We start from the raw sequence: 17,297 nt of genomic DNA on the forward strand, positions 1-17,297 counted from the left end.
GATGCCATTCGTGCTGGGGTACAGCGGACTCTCAGACCACTGTATGTATCATCAAAACCCCAATCCCACCAGAAATCTTGCCTTTCACTTCTGGAATTTTCTTTGCTACTAGTCATTGGAACCTGCATCCCTAACAATCTACATCCTGTGTCCTGGCTGAATTCTTGGGAGACATTCTTATTGTTTCCACGTATGTACCTTTTCTAAGATCTAAGGTTGTTATGAATAGCTCTTTGGCAGCCTGAAAGGAAAACAGCCAACTTTAGGCAAAACTTGAAGTTTACCCCTAAGCACACACCAAGACAGACAGACAGACAGACACACACACACACACACACACACACACCTACACACACAGAGTTTCAATAGCATACTGTGTTTCAATACCCTGTTTCAGGGTAATGATTTAAGTTGCCCCTAGATTTATTGGAGGGGAGGGATGGGGGGAGAGCCATAAGCAAAAGTTATCATGAACACTTCAAAAATGGCTACAAAGTTACCCACGTCATCACCACCTTGCAGAAGATTAAGGAATCTGGGAACAAATTAGCCTGGTGTAGACAGTGACTTAAGGAGAAGTCTCAGGGAGGAGTCAGAGAAGCCAGCAACTTTAAATCCTGTAAAGTTTTTTTAATCAAGTTACACTATTATTTGAAATTGGCAGGACACCAATGGATTTAGTCCAAAGGCATAATTTATGACTTTTTTTTTTTTTTTTTGGTTTTCTTTTTTAAGGGCATTAGGGTTTTAGTTCCTTTTTTCCTTCTTTTTTTTTTTTTTTTTTTTTTTGGCAATATGTCGCTTTCTTTTCTCAAATCTGTTTCCATCCAACAAGTATAAAATGGAGCCAGTTTGAAGGGGCCCTGCACCTCCCTCTCCTCACACCCCCAGAAAGAGCTTGCTCCTGCATTAAACTAGCCAGCCCTCTAGCCACGAGCCACTTAGCACAAATTTGTGCAGTAGTTTTCTTCTCCAACCGATCCTCCTTAAAAGTTCAGTTATTCCCTCGTGCGGAGGGTGGGGGCTGTTCCTCATCACTGAATCACCCCAAGATTATGGGTGAACTTTCCCCCACAAATGGCCTCCCTCCTTTCCCTAGCAAACCTCTCCCTCAGGGCCTTTGTTCCCGCAGGCCTCACATCTCCAGGAGCCCCATGCCCTTTGTAGTTCCCCCTGCCCTTCCCTGCTTCCCCCACGCCCCACCCTGGCCCTCCCAGCCCCACTGAGGGCCGCTCTCCCTGGCCTCCCTGCTTCCTTCTCAGGAGCAGGCCTGGGTGCCCTGGGAGTACACACATTCATGCAACTCCCCTCCCACCGGCCCTGAGAAATCCTGGAGATCAAAGAGCTCGGCAGCGGGGCCAGGTGTCCGTCCTCTGCCACAGGCCACGATTAATCAAACCGCCCAACTCACAGGGAGATCAAACCCGGCCTCCCGCCAGCTGTTGGTTAAAGCTGGCCTTCAAGTTGCCCTCATTAAATTGCCTTCCCCTCTTTCTTGCTGACTCCTGTCCCGTGACCATCTATCTCTTGGATCTTTCTCTGGGAGCTTTCTTCCTCTCTCTTTCTACCAGTCCCTCCGTTTCTGTTTTTCTCTCATTCTTTTCTTCCTCCTGTCTTTCTCCCCACCGCCAGACACTTCTTCCTCTATCTACCATCTCTCCCTCCTTGTTCCTCCCATTGACTCTCTTCCACTCATTCAAACTTCCATGGCCCTCAGACTCTTGCCTGGAGACTCCCTCCTGGACCCTCCTGCTCAGCCTCTGAAGTTCCAGGAAAGAAGTGGTCTGGGGCTGCTGTGTGCCAGCTGCAGGGTGCAAGGCCAAGGGGGCTGCTGGGGAGTGGATTTCTCCAGTCCTCCAGGTCAGGGGAGTTCACGGGGGCTGACCTGAATTCTCAGATGGCCCTCTGCAGCAGGCACAGGCTTCTCCCATGCACGCCAGCACACGCACACAGGCACACCACGTCTGGGCTACTGTTCGCTTCCTGTTTTCCAAAGGCTTCTAAGCCCACAGAGAGAGCTTCTCAATGTGGCATCCATTGTGGGACCAGCTGCCCCGCCTCACCTTGGTACAGATTATAAGCCCCCACATGGGAGAATCAGTTTCACCTAGAACAGGAAACAGGGAGTAATCTAGGTATGGAAAAAGGTCCTTCCTTTTTTTTTAAGTTGCTGATGGACATTTGTTTTATTTGTTTATATGTGGTGCTGAGAATCAAACCCAGTGCCTCACACATGCCAGGCAAGCGCTCTATCACTGAGCCCCAACCTAGCCCCTGAAAGGTCCTTTCTTTTCCTATCATCTCTACCCAGGAAGAGGAAGGATGGAAACGTTGGATCCTGACTTCTTGCTCAGCTGATGTGTTGAGAATATTTACTCCAGTTGTCAAAGAATTGTTTTTACACACTTTTTCTTACAACAAACACTGGCAAACGAAAAAGAAAAAAAATAAAGAAATAAAGAAGGAAAAGAAAAGAAAACACAGGCTTCAGAGTACTGTCCTCTTTCTCAGTCTCGCTCTATATACATCTATGTATTTTTTTTTAACTTGTTTTTCATTTTAGTGGTTCTAAGGCGCACAGGCGTGAGAAAACACAGATGGAGAGGAGCAGACAACGTTGTCGCTGTGCGCAGAAGACATCGCACCATGTTATAGATTCTCAGAAGTCTTGGAAGACCTCAGGATGCAGAATGGGGTGTTTTTTTTTTTGGTTTCAGTTGGGGTTTTTTTTAACCCCCCCTTTTCTCCTTTACAGAGTTGGAAGTATCTCCTCCTTTCCTTTCCTCTCTCGGTTCTATTTCTATGCCTCTGGCATCACCTGCTGCTGCTGGGAACACAGAGTCCCTTGGCCCCGGTGGCTGGGTCACTGGGCTGCCCCGGGTTTGACCCCACCTCTACCTGCGCGTGTTTCCCCAGCTGTGGAGAGGCAAGCCGGTGGGAGGAGAAGCCATCCATCAACTCCAGCGGCAGAGGCCTGAATGAGGGCGGGAAGGGTCAGGCATGGTGCACACTTGAGCATGGTGCAGGGGGCAAGGGGGGCTACAAATTGTTGAGATTTCAGTGCTGGGCTTGATGGATGGTACAGAATGAGGGGCAAGATGCCGTCCCCCCCAGCCTGCTCTGGCACCAGGACACAGCCTGAGCTCCTGGTCTCCACTGACTTCCTCCCAGTCCACCCCCCCCACCCCCTTCTCCCCAGCTTTCTTTCTGCTGCCTGCTCACAGCCCATCCGTCAAACTATGCCCCGAAGCTGACCTTTTGCAGAGAACAGCCAGCCTGAGAGAACCATTTCTTGCTGAAACACCTCACCAAGGAGTTTTATTAATGCTGGCAGGCCCAGCAGTAAATGGTGTGGCACAGCTACCTCACCGTCTCCTCTGCCTGCCTCCTCGCCCACGAGTTTTTTCAGCCTTCAGCAAGAAGGAAGAGTGTGGGGCCAGATTGCTTTAGCAGAGTTCCTGGTTTTCTTGCTCAGCGCCAAACCCACTTCTGCCCCAGGTAGGCCCTGCAGGGTCTCGCAGTCACCTGTAAGAGTTGTAGGTGCTTGCCTCTCTGAGATTCATGGGTCTATAAGGTTCCCTCCTCGCTTCTTAAAAGTAATGACAGAGTTTCAGGAGATGCTCTGTGGCCTCCTGCTGAGAAAAGCTAAAACTTGACTGAAAAGTCCAGAAATCTTTGTTGGCAGCATGAGCTGCAGTAGGGAGGACAAGTTCTCAGGGACTCAGCAGGGGAGGGACACGTAGTTGGGCAGTTTCGAGCTGGCCCGGGGACCTGTCCATCTCATTGGGGTTTCTTTTTCAGAGACCACACAGGTTGCCAGTCGCGCCATTGCAGCAGCACAATGGAGCAGAGAGTAGGGACGGACGTGTTGAGGCGAACAGGGATGGGAGATGTTTAATAGAATTACTCTTAGGCTTCGAGTTAATGAATCACAACTGCAAGAAATCATGATAATCCAGTAGGCATTAGTGACAGATTAGCTTCAAAGCTGCCATAAAAGTGCCATAATGCTTACCTAACGGCATGATTAATTCTCCCAGTACATAATGGCTTTATGGAGGAACCAGGCACCAACAGAGGCTTGATGGAAAGCCACACAGAGATCCCAGGGCGCCAAGGGCACCCCCACCCTGCCCAGCCTGTGTGGCTTCCGCTCCGCCTGGAGGCAACTCCCCAGATTGTGTCAGACAAAGCAGCAACTGGGCTGTACCCAGAGCTGGCTCCCAGGGCTGTGTCCCTCACTGAGTGGCAGCTATCCCAGCGGACTAGGAAGTGGCACCACCCCAGCCCCCAAGACAGGCACTTCCTATGACTAACGCTCGTGCCTGAAGAGCCCCATCCCATTCCCTTCCTCAAAAGATCAGTGTGGAGAGATCTAGAAAGAATGCTGGACCAGGACACTCATCCTGACTCCACTCCTCACTTAGCTGTGTGACCTAGCAAGTTCCATAACCTTTCTGGATTCAGACAGCCAAGCTCTGCTCCTACATCCTTAACCACCAGAATGCCTCCCTTTAATGGCGCCTAATATTTAGCAATCACTAAATTGTGCTCCAAGCATAATACAGATCCTTTTATATGTATTATTTCATTTACTGCCCCCTAAAATCTTCTGAGATAGTTATGGCCACTATCTTCACTTTACAGATAGGGAGAGTGAGGCTTGGACAAGGAAGTAACTAGCCCACAGTCAATCTAGGATTGACAGGCAGGATTCTCTAGCTCCTTGCTTCTCTACCAGCCCTCTAAGACCGCCAGTCCAACCTCAGGGGAAATCCCCCTGTGAGGTACTGAGCACCACCTTCTAGAAGAAGGTGTGAGGAAGACATCCTCAGTAATTCTTCATTCCCTGCCCCATCCACCATGCAAGGGGAAAAACCAGAGAGGCAGGAGATCTGGACTTCATCTTCACCTTGACACTGTGGATCCTGTTCTGATAGCATTAACTGGGCACTTAACTTCTGTAGGTCTATGTGTCAACTTCTCTTCTGGACAAAGGAAATAATAATAATACCACCTTGTCACCACAGGGAGCTGAGCGTCTTGACCCCTGGAGGCTCGGATCCTCTTTTCACAACTCCCTCTAGAGTCCAGTCCTCTTGTGACGCAGACGCACATGCTGCTCCGGAGGCTCTCACTGTGGCCTGCCCGTCTTCCCAGAAATATGGAGGCAATTAGCACGAAGCCCAGGTCCAAAGGGAATTCTCAGAGCCATGTTCATCTTCATAATGTTGAAGAAAACCCCTCAGGAGGCCTGAGTCACTGCTGAGGCGGGCGGGCTGTTTCTGGTCTGATTAACTAGGGCTCCCTGAGAGGCATGCAGCACTCCCTCCACAGCCCTCCCGCCAGCCCACACCACTCCCAGGGTTCCCGCCATGTGAGGCCTCCCATCAGGCCTCCACTGAGAAGTAGCAAAAAAGGAGGTTTGGTTGCCTCCTGCCAAAGCATCAGCATGCTTCAAACTTTCCCAAGAATCAAATGGCAGACCATCATTCAATCAGCAAATATTTACTTCTCCAGGCCAACATGAGGGAAAGGCCAAAGAGGTTCACTTCATCGCTTTGCACCCCTGAATCCCCAAATGGACCCAAGGCTCACACCACTGGCGGCAACTATGTTGAGGCTCTGGGTAATTTTTCCTGAAGGGTGACTACCTTGGCCATGACCCATGCATCTCTCAAAGCCCATTCCCTTGTCTGAGCTAACTGCCCGACGTGTGTCAAAGTGGACCCTGTCACTGAAGTTACAAAGTCATCAAGTTTCAGCTTTGGAAGAGACATCCAAGAGATTTCTTCAGCCCCTTCTGCTACCCCCCATCCGCTATCAACTCCTCTTCAGTTAAATACATAGTTCTTATTTCAACATGCTATGCCCAGTGAAAGCTCAATAAATATTTATTGATGGTGGTACCCATGATGAATTAATAGCCAAATCTATAAAATTCAAGTTTCATACAAGGAGAGATCCTGGTGGGAAAGAAACTGCTACATAAAGTTTAAAATTTTTCAAAACGACAAGTGCTCACACACAGGCGCACACACACACACACACACACACACACACACACACACAGGCACACTATGTTCTCTGCCCCACCAGAGAATCATATTGGCCAACAAGAAATGGCCTCCGGATGGAACACTCATGCCTTCAAGTTGAACGTGAAGGGCATGCTCAGATTCTCTGAGGTCAAGCAGCCCAGCCTGTAAGAAAGAGCCTGACCCTAGATCCAGAGTCCCCTTCTGTCTCCTTCTAGCACCAAGAGCCAGTGAAATTCCTGTTCTAATGAAACAAAATAGCACTGCTGAGTGCTTCCTCAGGTCTCCCAAGTGAGCTAAAGTGAATGCAGTCACATACACAAGTTTGCAGATACTAAAACTTAGAAGTATGGGTAGCTTATACTAGAGTTTTCAAAATGATAGTTGCTTTGGTTTGAATCCGAAATGTTCCCCCAAAAGCCTATGGGTTAAAGCCTTAGTCCCCAGATTAGCACTATTGGGAGGTGGTGGGAATTTTAAATATAGGGCCCAGTTGGAGGTCTTCTGGTCAAAGGGGACCTGGATTTTGGACCTCAGTCTCTTCTTCTTTTTCTCTGTTGCTTCCTGGCCTAGAGGTGAATGGATTGCTCTACAACGGTCTCCTGCCATGATGTTGTTATGGTTTGGATCTTTAATGTGTTAGGCAATGCCAGAATGTTCAGAGGTGAAACAATTAGCTTATGAGAGCTGTAACCTCACCAGTGGTTTGTTGTTTGCTCAGATTATGTCTGAGCCTGATCCATATCCACAGATTCTCTCTTACTGGAGGAAGCTGATTTGAGCCTAGTTTTGCATTAGCCTAAATTGTCCCAATGCAGTATGTGTCAGGGCTAGGGAGGGAGGGTGGGGACAGAGCAGAAGTAAAAAGGAAAAAAAGCCATGAAAACCAAAGACAGACTCTCAAGAGGACACTCCCATCCTACCTTTTCCCCTACTGCAGTCCTTTGGGCAATATAGCAAAAGATTCCCCCCAAGAAAGCTTAGGAGGGGAGCAGATGGGGAGCTGCAGATTGGGTGTCCTGGGGCTGCTTGCCTCTCCCAGTTCTCTCCTGAACTCCAAATTGTCCTGCCTGTTCAGCTCGTGTTCCTTGGTCAGTCCTCAGGAACCCTTCTATGCTAGTGGTTGATGAGCAACCTGAAATAAGAAGACAGAGAAGGTGGGGGGGGGGGTCTACTGACAACAAACACTTAGTAACCTGGCCCAGTGCTAGGCGCCCTGCTAGGTAGAGTTTGTCCCTTGGGAAGGTCACAATATGTCCATGCATAGAAAAAGAACACCCACAGTCCTCTTGGCAATGCCCACTGGCCTCTTCCCAGCCCAGGCCTGTCCTTCCTGGCTCCTGAAGGCCGCTCATGATTCTGCTCTCATTTCTGGTGTGTGTTCCTGCCCAGAAGGGTGTCTGATCTTGTCATGGCCAGTGTTTTCCGCATAAGGGGACCTGGTACACTTTTATAGGAACCCAGTGGTTCCCTGGGGCCAGACTGTAATGCTGTCCAGATGCAGAAAAACAGAAGGGCCATTCAAAAACAAGTGAAATATCAACACACTTTGAAAGCGGTCTGTTAGCACTTGTCATAAGGCACAATAAACAAAACAATGAAACCATCAGAAAGTACCGTGAGACAGTCAGGCCTTAGGAACTTGGCTTTGATGACTTAGAAAAGCAAAGTGAGGGGGCAGAACCAGTTCCCACTTGGGCTGAGGCTTGTTTTTTCTGCTTATCTGAAGTCAGAGCTAACAATCCTCATCAGGATGAAAGAACCTAGAAGTTTCTCCTCTGCAACTGGCCCCTGTGCAGAAGCAGCAGAGTCTTGGGTAACTGGTCAGTTTCTGCATGTGGCCCATAAAACACTCATTTTACAATGCCACTCTCGTCCGCTGAAAGGCCCTGGCTTCTCTTGTGTTCCCCCAACAAATGAGGGAACCAACAGATGAGCTCATTTGCTGGAATGCTTACCTGGCTGGCCTGGGGGAAATGTGACCTGAACTGGTAGGAGGGGACCCTGGGACACAGTTTCAGTCCCTCCTTCCTCAACAGTTAGATGCCCTATCCCCAGGTAAGTCAGAGGGGAAGCCGAGGGTCTGCTGGTTCTTCCTGAGGCCCCGCTGCTGACACATTTGTCCTGCCTTTGGAGGAAGAGGCTGGGAGAGAAATGTCACCCATCCACCTGGCAGACACTGCATGCAGGCTTCCAATTTGAGTTGTAGAGCTGGGGCAGGTGCTGTCCCCCGGGTGAAATGAGGCCGCCTGCTTACCACAGTCACTCAAGGTTATTTCCCACTGTCTCCACAACTCAGGCTTTGCTTAATTCCTACAGTGGGTGCTGGCCAAGCCATCTATCAAATTACCTGCCAGTGATTAAAGCAAGCTTAGTCCGTTTGGGTGCAGTCCTCCTGCATTTTGATTCTAAGTCAAGCAAAATAGGGGATGAGCCAAAGTGAGAGGGGGAACCTGACATGGCTGTCTGCTGTGGGAGATGGGGGGCCATGGAAGCTGACATGACCAGCTGGTGACAGTGGGGACATGGAGGCCTGAGACACGAGTTCCAGTGCTCTGCTTGGCTGGGAACCCTGGGTGGGTCTCTTGTATTCCTTCCACTCATAGATCCAGCCAGCTAGTCTACAAGGCTCTATGGGTAGATCAATCAGAAGATTCTGTTCTCCTTTCCTAATTGTGAGAGAGGAGGAGGAGGAGGAGGAGGAGGAGGAGGAGGAGGAGGAGGAGGAGGAGGAGGAGGAGGAAAAACAGATGTTTGAACAAAGGAACTAAATATACACAGAGAACCCTTGCATATCTGCTCCAGACCTGAAAACTAAAGGCTAATCTGCCATAAACCTCCTCCTTCATTGGAAAACATGTGCAATATTTGCCAGTTATGTCTGAATCCAGCAACTTCCCTGGAACAAATCAGTAGCAATTCAGCAACAATTGATAAAAATCCATTAAACACCTGTAATGGGCCAAATTGCTGCCCTTTAACTACTTCAAACATCTGGATAGGTGGGAATGAGCTTGGATCCAAAGCCTCAACTTCCCAGATGCCTTTTAATCTATTGCGGAGGTAGCCTCACAATGGAAGGTCCACCCCCTCTCCACTTCTCCTAGCCAGGTGGGGACTGGAACAGCAAGAGCTCAGGAGGCTTTGGCTCCAACACTTTCCAGAGTGGCCACCTTGCCATCCATCAGCAGCCTCCTGTGGTGTAGAAAGGACATGGATTTTTGGAGTCAGAGAAACCTGTGATGAAATCTCATCTTTTGCAAGCACTAGCTGCCAGCCCAGAGAAAGCTAGTTCATTATGACTACCCTGAGGACTAAAAGAGATAGTGTTTAGCAAGGACCAGTGCACAACCTAGCATAGAGTATATGCAATAGATACTAGCTGCCTCCTCCTCATCTCCACCCACATACAGCTGTCAATCAATCAATAGGCAAGTATTCTTGGATGCAAATTGAGTGCTCAACACAATGGGAGTTCAAGAGACACAGATAAATAAGCCAAATTACTGCCTGGGGAGAACTCCTAGGATAATGAGGAAGATGAGAAGATCATCTAAATAGGAAATGAAAATGCTTCAACACAGAAACAGAGTAATAGTATTACAGGGAGGCAATCTAGGCCTTCCCAGGCTTGCAGTTATCTACTTGGTACTGCTCTTACTGGCTAGATGACCTTGACCAATACTTAGCCCCTTCAGTCTTGGTTCCTCATCTGTAAAATGAGGAAAATGGCATCAATCTCATAATCCTGTGGTAAGGATTAAATTAAATTAAATTAAATTAAATATGACCCTTATCAGGTGTGTAACTTCATTTATCGAAATGTGGAAAATAAATTGACCTACCTTATAGGGAAGTTCTAAAGATTAAATTTGTTAATGCATATAAAGCTTTTCAAAAAGGATTATATAAATGTTAGTTATCAATACCTTCTAGAACATAAATTCCTTGAGGGAAGGATTTTGATCTGCTGTATGCCCTGATATGTTTCCAGTAGAACCAGGCCTGGCACCCAGTTCATAAATATTAGTTGAGTGCATGAGCTGTTGACTGTTGCAGGAGAGGGGCAGGTGCCATTCCAAGAAGGCTTCCTGGAAGAGGTGATGTAGAAAGGTGAATAGGAGTTTTTTATGTTAAGGAGGTGAAAAGGACAAGCCCGCAGAGTAAACAGCTCAGGAGGGATGCCAGGCAGGAAAGAGCATGGTGTGACAGGAGACCGCAGACAATCTAATATGGGTACACAAAAAGCTTCAAGTCAGGCAGAGTCAGGAGATGGAAGCTCTCCCAGATGGTCCACAGATTGATTTTCAGGGGACCAAATACAACCTGGAAAACACACCCAAGCAACGTGTGAGTGGTTGACAAAAACAACTTCCATCAGCTGGTCTTACAGCCTCCAGGTTACTGGGCCTGATCCCAAAAGAGCAACAGAAATAGCATTTCCCATGAGCCCTTTGCCTCGAGGGGGACCCTTGCCCATCTGTCTGAAAGATCTCCAGCCCACTTGGAGAACCAGGCAACCCTGCCTGTGAACTCTGACCCCATCAATCCCAGCAGGGGAAGCATTTACATCTTCAAAGGTCCTGGTAAATGTTAGCCAACAGCCTCCTCCCAATCCCCATCCCTCACCTCCTCCCCCTCTGGGCCACCAGGGGTCAGGGACTAGGGTCACACCTGGCCAGGCCCAGCCCAGACGCAGCTTCTCCCCTACATGTCATTCAGAGTCATTCCACTCTGGATCCCACTCACTCCCTCTTGGACTTCTTCCCCTCCACACACCCCTGGGCCCAGGGCTGGGGGGGAAATGTTGGGCCCAACAGAGAAGGGGCCCTGTAAGAAAGGCCCAGGACACCTTCTCAGGTGCCTTTAGAGAAATGGGGACTCAGGTCAGCTGCCTTGGAAGGTGCTCTGGGTTCTGGATTCAGGTAGAGAGCAGGATTCTAAATCAGGGTCAGCTCAAGACTGCCTGGTCAGGCAGGTCTCAGTGACCTCTTCCTGACCCCAGGAAGCTCCAGTTGTCTTTCTGATCTCCTGGAGGCAGGGAGGCCTGTTAACTTTTACCAGCCTCCTTTGACATGGAGTGTGAATAGGAACCTGGGAGGGAGGTTCATACAAGTGTCAGGGCTCAGGCAATACTTCCAGCCTCACCCCCTCCACCCAGCCCTGGAGCCCCAGGCCAGCACACCCTGCTCCTTCACTCCAGGCCACAGGAGGTGTGAGGAGCAGGGCTCTGGGCCCAGAAAAACAAAAGAGGAGCCCAGGTCCTGGGGATCTGCCACCACACTGGCCATTGGCTTCGGTCCTACCTCAGACTTCAATTTCCCCTGCAGATGGCTCCCAGGACATTATAGCCTCAGCTCACAGCGATGAGCAGGGACAGGCCTGCCATTTTACAGATGAGTGTAGCAGCATATTCCTACAGAGTCAGGCCTCACCAGGGCAGAGCTAGGACTGGAACCCACGGATTGGTGGTTCTGAGATGCCAATGCCTAGCCATGCTCCTCTGGAGACCGTTACCCAGCCAATGCTGGCAAAATGCAGTAAGAATGAATACTGGTAGCACTGTCCTGTGAGCCTTCCAGCTCTGACTGCTTTCAGCCTACTCTTGAGCAAAGTTCTTTCAACGGCCCCTACCTGCAGGGGAGCAGGCCCTGGGGCCTGAGCCTGGATTAAGGCCTCAGCTCTCCCAATAATAAGCTGTGTGGCTTGGAGAGATCATTTGCCCTTTCTGGGCCTCAGTTTCCCCACTTACAAAACAGAGTAGGGAGAAGGTATCTAAGATCGCCTTAATTCTGATTCCAAGGTTTCATTATCTTTAGTTTCTTCCACACCCAACCTCTTTTCAAAACCCTGCCTGATTCTCCTCTTTGGCTCTTACCACAGAACTCTATAGGCAGGGGACAGCATCCAGCCTAATTCCTTTATTTAAAAAAAAAAAATAAGATAGCTGGAATCCAGAGACATGAATTAGCTGAGTGACCTTGAGAGAGAGGCCTCAAGGCAGAGCCAGGCCTGGCAGCTAGTCTCCTGGTGATTTATGCTGTGCCAGCTATGGCTCAGAATGCCCGGAGAACCCTACCCCCTCCCAGGGTACAAACTAAATCTTCCCCTGGCTTTCAGGACCTGCCTGCCCACAGACCTGTGTCCTTACTGCCCACTGAAGACCACCTCACTCTCGTCAGATTCACTCTCTCTCTCCAAAAGATCCCAGGATGGGTCTGACCCTCAGCCCGGCCTCAAGAAGGTGCCTGTATAACTCACCTCAAGTCCTCCACTCTCTCCAAAGCCTCCTCTCCAGAGGCCTCCTGTCCTTATGCCCAGCTCCCTGACCACTGTCTGAGCCCAGCCTGCTCACTTCAGCTTCTCCCTACTCTTGAATACATCCCACTCCACTGCTGCCTTCTCTACAATCCTGACCCTACACCACTCACTGGTCATATAGCCTCAGACAAATGACTTAACCCACTCTGTATTTTGGTTCATTCTTGTGAAAAGGAGGGATAACAGGAGTTCCTACCTCAGCCATCGTTAGCATTGCCATTATGAAGACGTACAACTATTTGAAACAGTGCCTGGCAGGTGCCTACGTTATTCTCCATGTCCATATCCTCCCTTATTGGACTATAGGTTTCTCAGAGTGCAAATAAAATAACATATTTCGGGGGAAAAGAATTTGAGATCTGTAAGTGTTTAATATACCAGATTTTAAAAACTTGTTATAAAAATTTTTGATGCATTTCTTGGTACCTTCTAGAACAGTAGCTGGTGTGGTCCAATGAGGCATTCAGAATGGATGGATAGGTCTATAAGAGCCCCAGTGCCAGAAGCAACTGAGCATTGGGATGGACCAGCCTGTGATGGGAATGCTGTACAGGATCTCGGAACGGCACATTTTCTCCCACCAGGGCATTCCCCGAGCCATGAAGATTCCCCTTAAACTTCTAAAATACTCCTTCCCATCTCCTACCAGCAGAATTCCTTAAATGCCATTGGTCCACCTGCTTTGCTTTGGTGCCCCGGCCAGCTCCCTCTCCCTCCCCGCTGCAGACAAAAGGCTTCGGGGTGATTGATGATGACAGTGACCTGCCACTGACCCTCCCAACCTGGGTCCTGCTGCTGCCCATGAGCCCCCCAGCACAGCAGCCTTCGCTGCTGTTTGAAATGCCGACTCTCCGCCCCATGGGGCTGCTGGTTTTCCTCCACTGTGAAGTGGAATCTTTGATGTGTATCCTCCTGGGTTGTCTCCAAATATCTGAGTCCTGGAATCACTGCCTACAAAAACTCACCAGACTCTCTGTGTAGGTCAGGGCAAGAGGCTGGACAGATCCAGGTTCAAATCCTGACTCCTCCATTTATAAGCTCTTCTCCTCTCCAGATTCCAGATTCTTTACGATGAAGAAGGGACCTAAGGCATCCCACAGAGAACCACTGAAAGGGTTACATAATACAGACAGCTTCTGGCACATTCTAGCACCCTGTAATTTCTCAAAAAAAAAAATGATAGGTATGAGGAAGGATTCTAATGATATGAAGGTAGAGGGTGATACATGAGGACCAACTTGGACTCCCCTCCTCCTCCTTTTCTTCTCCTTCTCCTTCTGAATCCTTGCTCTTCCTTCCCCTAGAATGGATATCCAAAGCATATCTCTCCTCCCCGCCCCCTCATACACACACACACACACACACACACACACACACACACACACCAACCTACCCACAGCTTTTTTTCCTTTGACTTCCTCCCTTCCCAGAATTCCTCTAGCTGCTCTTTGGGACCATCTAGCCTGTGGAGCTATCTCCTTTTCACTTCTCAGCATCATTGGTCACTCAGAGTATTTGCTGATTGGGCTCATGTCCCTACAGCTGAGCTGCCAGAGACTTGCTCTCCTTACAGAAGAATCTGTTTCCACTCAACCGCTGAGCATTTCCCATGTCATAATTTTAAAGCCACTTATTTACTCATTTTCTTCCGTTTATTTGCCTAGTCCTCAAAAAAAAAAAAAAAAACTATTTGGTTGAAGTGACTTCCTGCAACCAAATCTTGGTGCCCAGCTGAAAGGTATCAAGCCCTCTCTGTACTTGGAGATTGAGCTGCGGCTCAGGCCAACCACCATTCTGAAACAAACAGCAGACCAAAAGAATGCTCACTAGGTCCTACTCCTGCAATTTTAACTAGACTTTAGTGAAATGTGACCCGTCAATAGCAGTTATCTGGGGAGGTGATTGCATAGAGGCCTGAAGCCAATGAAACCAATAGTTTCAATGAAGCCACCATATACCCATTAGGGCAGGACAAGAAAGAGGAGATTCACACCAGCAACCTCATTCCCCTGGTGCTGCTAATGCTGGTCAAAACTTGACTCAAGAAGAAAGCATGGAGAGGCCTGGCGCAGGGGCACAAGCCTGTAATGCCATCGGCCCGAAGGCTGAGGCAGGAGGATCGCAAGTTCAAAGCCAGCCTCAGCAACAGTGAGGTGCTAAGCAACTCAGTGAGACCCTGTCTCTAAATAAAATACGAAATAGGGCTGGGGATGTGGCTCAGTGGTCAAGTGCCCCAAGTTCAATCCCCCGTAACCACCCCCCAACCCACCAGAAAAAGAAGGTGGCAGCATAGGTGGCTGGGAAAGCGGAAGAGTAGAATAGGGTTTGCATTTGACAGAAAAGGAGGTTTGGCCTACCTCAGAGTTCCAGCTCTATCTCATAGGCCACATGTTCCCCTCCAATATCTCTCTCTCTCTCTCTCTCTCTCTCTCTCTCTCTCTCTCTCTCTCTCTCTCTCTGTCCCCCCACCCCATTCACCCTTTTCTCTCTTCTCCCTGTCACTCACTCCATCTCAGAAGCCTCATTTATGGGGACTTTACAGACAGCAGAAACCAGACTTCCTATACTCTTAATCCCAAGGGAATAATGTACGGTCAATGTGACCCAGGAAAAAAGGAAACTGTTAAGGTGGGAAAAAGATAACTGTTTTTTAAATGTCAGTAAACACCTCTGTAAGACAGCCCAACCCACAAAGGCAATCGGCAGAGGTCGAGATTTTTCCAGGTCTCACTTTCAGGAAGCTCATGGGACAAAGCAAATTTTTCTGAAAGAACAGCATGGGTTCTCTGCTCTCTGTTCCCACATCCTGGGATGTTCAGAGCCACGGATGATGGGGACACGATAGGGAAAGGGCTGGGGAGGGGGTAGATTTAAGAACTGAAATGCAGAGGACCTTCAGAAGGACTCCTCTCTCCTCCCTGGAGCAAAATGAACTCAGGGAGAAGGAGGCAAGGGGGTGGGGAGAGCGTTCCAAGTCGAAGGAGTCGCTGAGTTAAATTACAGGGGCCTGGGAGGGATGATTAACAACCCTCATGGTTTTCTGCTTCACAGCCATTATTCACTCCAAACCTGGGGCTTCTCGGTTACATAGCCCAGCGCAGGCCGACCATTTTTTCCATTGACTGAAAACACATTCTGACTGAAAACAAACTTTGGATCCCCGAGGCTTGGCAGGCCCTGGGTCCTTCTCCATATTTAATCAACGGGAAGCTAAACACTTTCAATCTGTGATGGCTCATTTGGACGGGGTCTCGGGGCTTTTGCTTGGTGCCAGATATAATAACTCTCCTCTCTCTTTTCTAAGGCCTATTTTATAATTTTGCTGTTTTTCAATGTCAAGCCCATCTTTTGAAGAATTTTTATTGGATTTCCTGCTAGACTTCAACGAGGATTTTTCTTGCTTTGGCAGAAATATCAAGCAGAACAGGGGAAAAACTCAATCATCGTCTTGGAAAGTCGGGATGGTGTGTGCTTTGGGGGGGGGGGGAGCCCTTTGTCTGTTTGCACACAAACAGGTTTCTAGAAGGCTGGAGCCCCAGTTGCCAGCTTCCAGGGGCCCTCCAACTTCTGATTCATGGGGTGAAAATTGACAAGGCAAGGCGGATGGATGTGGGGGAAGTTGGAACAGGATGAAGAGAAGAGAGGTGTGAGTGCGTAAGAAAGGCCAAGGGTGGGTAGGGCTCTAGGCAGGGTCCAGGTTTCGGCCATGACACGGCCACCTGGGGTCCAGGCCTGGACCATGGCACTGCCAGGCACGTCTGTTCAGGCAAACTGCAGGGACTGTGGGGGGACAGGAAGATGCTGCCCCCTTGGAGGACAGAAGATGAACTCTGCCCCCTTTCTCAACCCCTCAGAGCTCGTAAAACCCCAAGACTGGGAGGGAAGGCCACGCCCCAGAGGTTCCCAGCCACAGCCAGGGTCTGCACGCCTGCTCAAGGCTACATTCATATCTTTAATTTTTCTTCACAGAGATTATTCCTCAGGGGAAGCAGCTTGCCAGTGAGTGACAGCTTTTGTTTGCTCATGTTTTCCTCTCCTCCCAGAGTCAACTTTCAGAATATACCAGTATGTTCCTTCTCGCTTGATTTTCTTTTCTGTCTTTTTTTATTCCCTCCCTGCTGGTGAGGGGGGAGCATTTCTACAGAATATTATCCAGGGAAGTGGTGCTTTGTCCAGCAGTGAGAGAGGGAGGGAGATCCCTTCCATGTCCTCTTTTTCTGTTGTCTTGGCTTTTATTTGTTAGTGTTAAGAGGTTAGGTGCTCCCTTCATACCTCCTTGGCCACTTCACACCTGCTACGATTAGCTTCACAATTAGCTTCACAATTCACAGAAGTTCTCCCAAGTCATCTCACCTTTTTATTCCCACAACAGTCCTTGGAGATCAAACAGGCAGGTATTGGAATCATTGTTCTAGAGATGAACATGTAAGATTCACAGGCCAAGTGACTTGCCTGAGTCTTGGGAGCAGGAAGTGGTCAAACCCAGGTCTGAATCAAGTTGGGAACTTTTTTCTATTGTGCTATAAAATGTATTTTCTGCAAAGGAGCTCCCCGGGCCCCTTTAGTAGAGCTTTCCCTATGCTAGAGAGCACTCCCCCAAATAAATTCCCCAAAACAGAATATACTGGGAGTGAAGAAATCAGGGCAATTTTTTACTATATGCACAGTTGCTTTCTTTGGGCTCAACTATAGGACAAGGCTCCCAAGGCACCTAAGCTACTCCTATTCTTTCCACTGCCAGTAGGAAAAAAGATACACGCAGAAGGAGTAAACTAAAGTACTCGTGGAATACCCTCTCAGAGCCCAGTCCTGGACTAGAATATTATGAGGTTTCATATGAGAAAAAGATACAGGAGGTGGGTGAGACCTAGGCTCTAAGGACATTATAGCTGCAAAGGACCTTAGAGATCATCCCTCACAGCCCTTCACTTACCAGTG

At 48.9% G+C, this 17,297-nt stretch overlaps 1 long non-coding RNA gene across 1 annotated transcript in view; it reads right to left on the reverse strand.

Moving 5' to 3' along the window:
* Positions 1-4,181, reverse strand: part of LOC308635253 — a 171,776-nt gene extending 167,595 nt beyond the window's left edge. The window contains exon 1 of the long non-coding RNA XR_014019173.1: positions 4,016-4,181. This is a non-coding gene — a long non-coding RNA (uncharacterized lncRNA). The remainder of the gene's footprint in view (positions 1-4,015) is intronic.
* Positions 4,182-17,297: the final 13,116 nt, after the last annotated feature.

Source organism: Spermophilus citellus (assembly GCF_964194105.1).
Source record: "Spermophilus citellus genome assembly, chromosome: 16".
NCBI classification, from domain to species: domain Eukaryota; kingdom Metazoa; phylum Chordata; class Mammalia; order Rodentia; family Sciuridae; genus Spermophilus; species Spermophilus citellus.